Consider the following 9,570-nt stretch of genomic DNA (forward strand, 5'->3'; position numbering starts at 1 on the left):
ATCTTACTATATCTCTTCTAAAACATAAAGACAAAAGAACATTTCTAGGAAGTTCAAATTCAGAGAATTATCCCTTTAAAAGGGACTACTATCTTTCTCATTTTCTACCCATCCCCAGATTTATTCTCTATGTTTTCAATGAAAAGCCCTCCTTACCTCCTTGAGTTTTCCACTGGTGAAGGTTGGAGACAGCAAAGTTCTCAATCTCTTCCACTCTTCATCCTCTGACAAGGAGATGGCTTTTTTCATAAATCCCATTGGACCAAGATCCTAGAGCCCAAAGGAAAAGAGATTTTGTCCTACATAAATGTGGAGGTTTCCACTGTTGTAAAAGTTGTTAAATAAGTATCATTTATTTAAAAAAATGCTTAATGACTGCATACTAGTTATCTGGCCCTATGTCAGACACTCAATAATATTGATTGCAAGTGCCTACCTCCTGAGAGTTTGGAAGAGACACCCAGGGACATCACACCATATTTGGATTTTATTTTCCAACCTTTGTTTAGATGCAAAATTTCCACTTGGTTGGAAACTTTTTTCCAGGGGAATAGACAGGAAGAAGACTTAAGAAGACCTAGTACAAGCTCCAGGGCTATGCAGAGCACAAATGGATTGGTGACAGATACCAGATGTTTTTTGTCAACCATATGTTACTTACAATCAGTTCTGTCTTTACATGCATTTACAGCATAAGCATCTTGATAAAGGGGTACCTAGGTATGATAATTTTAAAAATAATAATATTTGAAACTTAAAGGATTTGGAATATAAGTGTAATACAGGAAAAAAAAACACAAGTTATTAATGGAAGTTCGTTCAGTATTTTCTAAAAGGCAGAGGAGAAAAGAAAGATAATTCTATTTTTCACCTGGGTGCTAGACTACCAAAGTAAAACTCTTGAAATTTAGGTCCATCATCTAAAATATATTTTTGTGTTAAAATGTATGCTTCCAGCCAGGCACACTGGTGCATGGTACATGCCTGTAATCCCGGCAGCTCAGGAGTCTGAGACAGGAGGATCACAAGTTCAAAGCCAGCCTCAGCAATGTTGAGGTGCTAAGCAACTCAGTGAGACCCTGTCTCTAAATAAAGTACAACATAGGACCAGGAATTTGGCTCCGTGGTCTAGTATCCCTGAGTTCAATCCCCAGTACACCACCACCACCAAAAAATGTATGCTTCCAGCACTCATTCACTGTAAATATTTAGGGGATTAGGAGCAGAGGGAAGCTTCTTTAACTTGACAGAGATTCCACAAAAAACAATTTTCAGCGAACAATATACTTACTGGTGGCAAACTGAATGCTTTCTACCAAGCATCAGGAAAAATTCAACAACGTCTGCTCATTCATATACAGAAAGACAAGTAAAAGCATTCATCTGAGTGTAGATTAGTGATTTGTACATGCTGGGAAGGGGTATGTGGAAGGCAAGTAAATAGAGGTTGTATTTGAGCAGTGTGCAATATATGCATTATTGAAGATCCCAGCAAATCCAATTATTATGCACAATTATCATATATTAATCAAAGTTTTTAAACTTTGGATTGAACCCCAGGTCCTGTGCCTGCGATGCAAGCACTCTACCAACTGAGCTATATCCCTACCCCCAAAGTTTTTAAAAAGTGAAGATAGAGATTGTATGGGAATCCACACACACACACACACATTAGCCTCATCTAAAATTGGGGTAAACTTTGGAAGATTAAAGTCTATATCCTTCAAAAGTTCACTCTCCTGGCTCTTACTCAACTTCACACTGGAACTCCCAGCTGATGTCAGAGGAAAAGAAAAACAAATAAATAAAAGAAATACAGATAGGATTTTCCCTATTTGTAGGTGCAATCTTTGTCCAATGTGGTCACCACACAAGAAGTCAGGCACATTTCTAAGGATAATGAAGAATTGGTGAAAAACACATTAATAACATAATCTAAATCTACACAAATGTAGGCAAGTGATACATTTGGACAGAGCTGCACACTCATTCATATAGGCACACAAAACAGAAAAAATGAAAATAAAAAGCCTAGATTGTATCAATTTCCTGTTACTATAGGAACAAGAACTTAATAAATTTATAGTCATGTAAGAAATTATCATTGGGTAAAGCAGAATATATTATACATGAAACTACCTGGTAATTTTTTGGCAAGGAATGCCCTCTGAATTTGTAAATATCTCAGGATAAAAATTGAATTAATAAATTATATAAATAAATAAATAAATAAATAAATGTTACTTTGGATTAGACAAAGGGGAACTAAAGGAAGGGTGAGGGGATGGGAATAGGAAAGACTGTAGAATTAATCAGACATAACTTTCCTATGTTCATTTGTGAATACACAACTAGTGAAACTCCACATTATGCACAAACACAAGGATGGAAGTTGTACTTCATGTATGTATAATATGTCAAAATACATTCTAGAGTCATGTATAACTAAAAAGAACAAATAAAAACTTAAAAATATAAATAAATGTTAAAATGTTGAAAAGTGAGTGCTTACCCGCCGGTTGGTGAAGACAGAATAACATTCTTTGATCAGCACTGTTTTGATAATGCTGGGCTCCGTAGTAGCCAAAACAGGTTGTGAACCTTCGAACAGGCTGTGTTGGGAAAGCAAAGCTGATTAAATCTAACAGGCCAGATTCTGCAGCAGGAATCCAGACTTTGATCTTGATGTTATCTATTCTACCTGCCTACTCCTACAAAACATAGCAACATGAAGTTCTGGTTGGGGATTCTGACCACAGAAACCACTGGAGTCTTCATAGCATAAAGGGTAATGTAGGTAAAGTAGGTAGGAAGAGAAACTTAGAGACAAAATACACCCTCTAAGAGATCATAATTAGAAATAGCATTGGAACACTTGTTAAATCTAGATGGCAAATACAATAGTGTTACCCATACTACTTTCCATAACTTATTTATGTATTTGTTTATTTCCTTATTTACTTATTTTTGTAATTATAGGTGGACAGAAGCCTTTATTTGTTTATTTTCATATGGTGCTAAGGATCAAACCCAGTGCCTCACACATGCTAGGCAAGTGCGTTACCACTGAGATACAGCCTCAGCCCAAGTCTCCAAAACTTTTTATATGTAAAAATATAGGTTTGTGAAAATTGAAGGCAGATAATTGACTAACTCCTCACAATTACTAAGTTTTGCAAGTGGTAGCTGAAATGGGGAATTTGGAGATCCAGTGGGGTATGTTGTGTCCTTGGATCACATAGTATCTATGGGCCATGTCAACTGAGCAGAACACTCTGGCCAGCCCTGTGGCTTTCTGTGGATTGATGAGAGAAGATAGAGAAGAAGAGTCAATGTCTTCTACCACTATTTTTAGTGTAGAGCAAAATGATTACACCTCTTCTATGGCTCCCACCGAACCCCCACCAGCTCTAAAGGGAATAGTTGCTACAGTTAGCTGAGGCCACCCTCCAATATAAACCCCATCAATCCACCAGGGAACTCACTGATGGAACCCCATCCTATGTCTGGTCTTAACATCAAATGGATGAAAGAGAGAAAGAAATGCTTCCTTGAAAAGTCAACAATGAAAACTTAAAAATGGCATATAAGCAACAATAATTATGACAATTAAAAAGAAGAAAGAAAATAAGGAAATGAAAAGCTGAGCAGAAATAATTTCCCATCTGCTTCCCAGTACCTCCCAGCCTTTTGTTCAAAAGCATACATTAAATCTGAAATTTAAATAAGGGAATTTTGTCTTTAAATTAAAAGGAAATCAGTGGAGGAAAGAGATGATGCCACAGATTTATAAGCTTATGATTTTTTTAAAAAGTTCTCAAATAATACATTTTATTCATCTAAAGGGGTCAAAAAGAAAGAAAAATGAGGAAGATAGGAATAGCCAGACATTGGACACAAAGTAAGGCTGGAGACTCTGGGTCATCAAAAGCAGGAGAAAAGCCAAAATATGAAACATTCTCAATCTAAATCAAACTGTAGACCCAGACTCCTGGTGACATGCATGACCTTTGGCAGGACAAGCCTCCAAGGACTTTGCAGCACAGAGGGTTGCATCCCAAATGTTCTGGGCTGAGGTTGTCCTCACGCATTGGGGCGCCACATCATAACAAGTCTACCAAAGAGAAATTTCCAGAATACTCACCCCCATGTTTTTCCATACTTTTTATAACATTCTGTGTCAAAATTAGACACACCCTAGGAAGAAGAACAAAATGAAATTACATTATTGTTGCAAATGTACTGACATTGCATCAAATGACCCAAATCCCATGAAATCAGGCTTGCTGTTCCTAACAGGTGGTTAGAGAGAAGCTCTTATTCAGAGGCTTCTGAGGAGAAAAGAGAAAATATGCAATATTTGAAATAAAATATGTAAAGTCAGTTGAATTTTCTCTATTATACATAATCAACCAATTTCCCTTGTCTATGAACACAACATGCTTCTCTTCTGCAGTATTTCTTCGTCTGCTTGTGTTGTCTCAGAAATACTGGGACCTTCTGAATTATGATTTCCATAGGCACATGAGGAAACCCAGAGTGAGAGAAAATGAGTGTTTCCCAGGGCCATGCATGATCTTTTATCTCCTCATCAAGTATCGTTTTAATTTATCTCATGTTTTCTGGTAGAATTAGGGTGTAAAGACACCAGCAACCTCCTCTAACAAAGGAGATTTATGTTTTCACAATCATGTCGTTGAGTAAGTAAGTGACATAGTGAGCAAATAAAAGTGGACTTGCCTTCCTGTGTTGGAGCTTAACTTGGAAAAGGTGAGATACTACCTATCTGCACATAGTACACATATAGTTAGACACTGGGTGTGAGTTTTCATCATAAAAACTAAGCTATTAATCTTCCTCATGCTAACTTTCATTTGTAATATTTTAGCTGTACAAATAAAGCATCCCAGAGATATGAGTGTATCTTCCTAGAATCTGCACTGAGAAACACAGAAAATTCTTGAGAATGCTAATAGTCTGAACATAAAGTCCACAGCTTACACTGTTAATGTGCCAGAGTCCTGAGCTCATCAACAGAAGTGAACCTGACACTATGAGGAGTTGTAAACAGAGCCCCAGGATAAACCTGACTGTGCTTTGGATGGGGCCCTCACACAGTTTCTGAAGCTTGAAATCTCAAAACTTCTCTCACGGAGCTAAATTTCTACTGATATAACTAAGCAGGTGTTTGCAACCAAAAGAGGCAAAACAGGGAGCTCAAATGACACTCACCCGGCGATAATTAAGAAGAGTTCCAAAAAAAGGCAGAGGTGTTGGCCCTGGAATTCCCAGCTTCTTAAAATATCCATGTGAATAGGTCCCATATCTATAAAGTGGAAGAGAAATCCAGGTCAAGGGATTGTGACTGTGTGTTATATATTGGCTCACGAGTCACTGATCAAGAATGGGAACAGTGAAGCCAGGCAGGTAACATGTAGGCCATAAATAACAACAAAAACTCCAATGGCCCTAATTACATCTGCTCATCATCTCCTCTCTCACATTTCCTCAGAGACCACAAAAGTCATAATAGTTAACTCAAAGCAGCTGATTATTGTAAAGTTCCATCATTAAGCTCCCAATGCTATAGTGAATATCTGATATAAGTCCCCAAACATGAGTTTAAAAATTCCTGAGCCATTCAGACTATATTTCTTCCAGGTCACTTCACTCACTGGTGTCAGTTTAGGAAGTTGACTTGATGCCATCATGTTGGCCCCTTTAGTGGCCTCCAGTGGGGCTGTCCCCACTCTGGGACTTCTTCCCTGAGCAGGCAGGAGTATCTCCCACTTTCTCATAACTCCTATCTGGATGCCTTTTATTGCATCCCTGGTCCACATTCTCCCTTTCTCATCTGCTGTAATAGATTAAGAACACTTGCATATGGGAAACTGTTGAGTAAGAATAACCTGCTGGGCAGGTATATTTAAAGACATGTGCAATCTACATCATGATTGTATGTATTAGATTAATATTCCTTCAATTGTTCAAAAAAGATGAGGTCATTTTTAAATAGGTTAGTTTTCACAAATACAAAATCCAAGGGTCCTATTTTGACCTTCAGAAGGAACATAAGGAACTTACCTCAAAGAAATTGTACTATTGAACAGAATAAAATTAAGACATTTTCATTAATTTTAAAATGCCACTGGAGGGAAAATAGATGCAACAAAAGCCTGAATACTACCCTTTCCTTCAATTGTTACAACCAGGTTTATATTTTCTATTTTCACATCATTATGAATGCCTATTCTTGTAAAAGTGGAGTTAAGTTAGAAGTCAAAGGTCTCCTTGGGGCAATGTCTTCTACACTCAGTCAGAAATAAGTAACTACCCTCTTCCCATGCTCCATGAAATCAGGAATCCCACTATTTTTTAAAATATTTTTATAGTCATAGGCAGATATAATACCTTTATTTTATTTATTTATTTTTATGTGGTATTGAGGATTGAACCCAGTGCCTCACATATGCCAGATGAGCTCTCTACCACTGAGCCACAACCATAGCCCAGGAATCCCACTATTTAAAGGAATTCTTCTACTAGATGGTTTTATTCATACTCCTTTACTGGAATTTCATAAGCAAATATCTAAAATACAAAATGGGCTTGGAAACTTCTGTCTCTTGAAGCTGTCATTAGATTTCAAATCCACGCAGAAACAAATCTCTATACTAATGCTAACTTAAGGAATAAAAGTTCCAAGTTTCTCCCAGGTCGTTGCTCAATAGTTTCATCATTCAGCAGTAGTTGCATATTGCAGGGTGGAGCATTTGAGTTTTTGGAGGAGGGCTATTCCAGGGAAAGGGAAGAGAACAGAGGGAAGAACTGAGTCTGAGCCTGTGGTAGCACCTGGGGTGCACTTGGTGCATTTTACAAATGGTGCTGGGACGTGGGAGGAGGAGCAGGAACCACCTGTTCCACAGGAGACAAGCCTCCTACACATCTCTTGTCATGCACATAGAACACAAAAGATAAACAATGACACAGAAACTTGTGAAGAACCCTCTTTACCCCCAGAATTCTGAAAGTTTGCAAAGGGTGCATCGCTTTTCTGAAGGTGTGCAGTTGTTTGTAATCTGCATCTACTGAACTCCTCTGGTTGATTAATCTAGGTTCAAACTGAGACTCACTCCAAAGTTCATCCTCCAAATCAAATCATATCACTAAACCTCCTAGTCACAGAAATGGGAGGTTTCAAGAGGCGAGAAACTGGAACAGTTACTCACAGATAGAGGAGCAACAGGCTGATTCCCAGGAGAACCCAGGTTTCCATGGAAAAGTTTGGGATCAGGTCCATCACTACTGTCCTTCCAGATATGTGATCTAGAAGTACCAAGCTTGCATTCTGTGAGCAGATGTGATTCAATGAAGTCAAACTGGCATATTTATATGCTGGGTTAGGAGGTGGGGCTGGGTGTTCAACCAATAGAAAAAACTATCTGTGCTTCCACCCACTATTGCAGAAGCCAGGTGACCCCTCCACCTTGACAGTTGGCAGTGAGTCATGAGGACATGCCTATTTTGATCTTTGAGCTCAGATTTTATAAAAAAAAATTATCTATTAAAAACTTCGATGGTGCTGGGGTTGTGGCTCAGTGTTAGAGTGCTCACCTAGCATATGTGAGGCACTGCGTTCAAACTTCAGCAACACATAAAAATGAAATAGAGATATTATGTCCACCTACAATTAAAAATTATATATTTTTTAAAAAACTTCAATAAGTGTTATCATTATGCCCAAAGGTTATTGCTTCTTTTTTTTTTATTGGTTGTTCAAAACATTACAAAGCTCATGATATATCATCTTTCATACATTTGACTCAATTGGGTTATGAACTCCCATTTTTACCCCAAATACAAATTGCAGAATCACATCGGTTACACACTCACATTTTTACATAATGGCATATTAGTGACTGATGTATTCTGCTACCTTTCCTTTCCCCTATTATCCCCACTCCCCTCCCCTCCCATCATCCCTCTCTACCTCATCTGCTGTTGTTCAATTCTCTCCCTTGTTCCCCCCCCCCTTTCCCCTCACATCCTCTTCTATGTAATTTTGTGTAATATTGAGGTTCTCCTACCATTTCCATATGCTTTCCCTTCTCTCTCCCTTTCTCTCCCCCACTCGTCTTTGTTTAATGTTAATCTTTTCCTCCCTGTTCTGTTCTTAGTTGCTCTATTTATATCAAAGAAGACATTTGGCATTTGTTTTTTAAGGATTGGCTAGCTTCGCTTAGCATAATCTGCTCTAATGCCATCCATTTCCCTGCAAATTCTATGATTTTGTCATTTTTTAGGCCTGTATAATACTCCATTGTGTATAAATGCCACATTTTTTTTATCCATTCATCTATTGAAGGGCATCTGGGTTGGTTCCACAGTCTAGCTATTGTGAATTGTGCCGCTATGATCATTGATGTGGCAGTATCCCTATAGTATGCTCTTTTAAGATCCTCATGGAATAGTCCGAGGAGGGCGATAGCTGGGTCAAATGGTGGATCCATTCCCAGCTTTCCCAGGTATCTCCATACTGCTTTCCAGATTGGCCTTACCAATTTTCAGTCCCACCAGCAGTGTACAAGAGTACCCTTTTCCCCACATCCTCGCCAACACTTATTGTTGTTTGACTTCGTAATGGCTGCCAATCTTACTGGAGTGAGATGGTATCTTAGGGTGGTTTTGATTTGCATTTCTCTGACTGCTAGAGATGGTGAGCATTTTTTCATGTACTTGTTGATTGATTGTATGTCCTCCTCTGTGAAGTGTCTGTTCAGGTCCTTGGCCCATTTGTTGATTGGGTTATTTGTTATCTTATTGTTTAATTTTTTGAGTTCTTTGTATATTCTGGATATTAGGGCTCTATCTGAAGTGTGAGGGGTAAAAATTTGTTCCCAGGATGTAGGCTCTCTGTTTACCTCTCTTATTGTTTCTCTTGCTGAGAAAAAACTTTTTAGTTTATGTAAGTCCCATTTATTTATTCTTGTTATTAACTCTTGGGCTATGGGCGTCCTATTAAGGAATTTGGAGCCTGACCCCACAGTATGTAGATCGGAGCCAACTTTTTCTTCTATCAGGCGCAGTGTCTCTGATTTGATATCTAGCTCCTTGATCCATTTTGAGTTAACTTTTGTGCATGGCGAGAGAAAGGGATTCAGTTTCATTTTATTGCATATGGATTTCCAATTTTGCCAGCACCATTTGTTGAAGATGCTATCCTTCCTCCATTGCATGCTTTTAGCCCCTTTATCAAATATAAGAAAGTTGTAATTTTGTGGATTGGTTTCTGTGTCCTCTATTCTGTACCATTGGTCCACCTGCCTGTTTTGGTACCAGTGCCACGCTGTTTTTGTTACTATTGCTTTGTACTACAGTTTGAACTCTGGTATCGCTATACCTCCAGATTCACACTTCCTGCTTAGAATTGCTTTTGCTATTCTGGGTCTTTTGTTTTTCCATATGAATTTCATGATTGCTTTACCTATTTCTACAAGAAATGCAGTTGGGATTTTAATTGGCATCACATTGAACCTGTAAAGAACTTTGGGTAATATCGCCATTTTGAAG

The 9,570-nt window shown here is 38.2% G+C and overlaps 1 pseudogene; it reads right to left on the reverse strand.

Moving 5' to 3' along the window:
* LOC139702888 (cytochrome P450 3A21-like) overlaps positions 1-7,300 on the reverse strand; it is a 251,432-nt pseudogene extending 244,132 nt beyond the window's left edge.
* Between the last annotated feature and the right edge of the window lie 2,270 nt (positions 7,301-9,570).

This window comes from Marmota flaviventris, chromosome 19 (genome assembly GCF_047511675.1).
Source record: "Marmota flaviventris isolate mMarFla1 chromosome 19, mMarFla1.hap1, whole genome shotgun sequence".
Classification (NCBI taxonomy): Eukaryota; Metazoa; Chordata; class Mammalia; order Rodentia; family Sciuridae; genus Marmota; species Marmota flaviventris.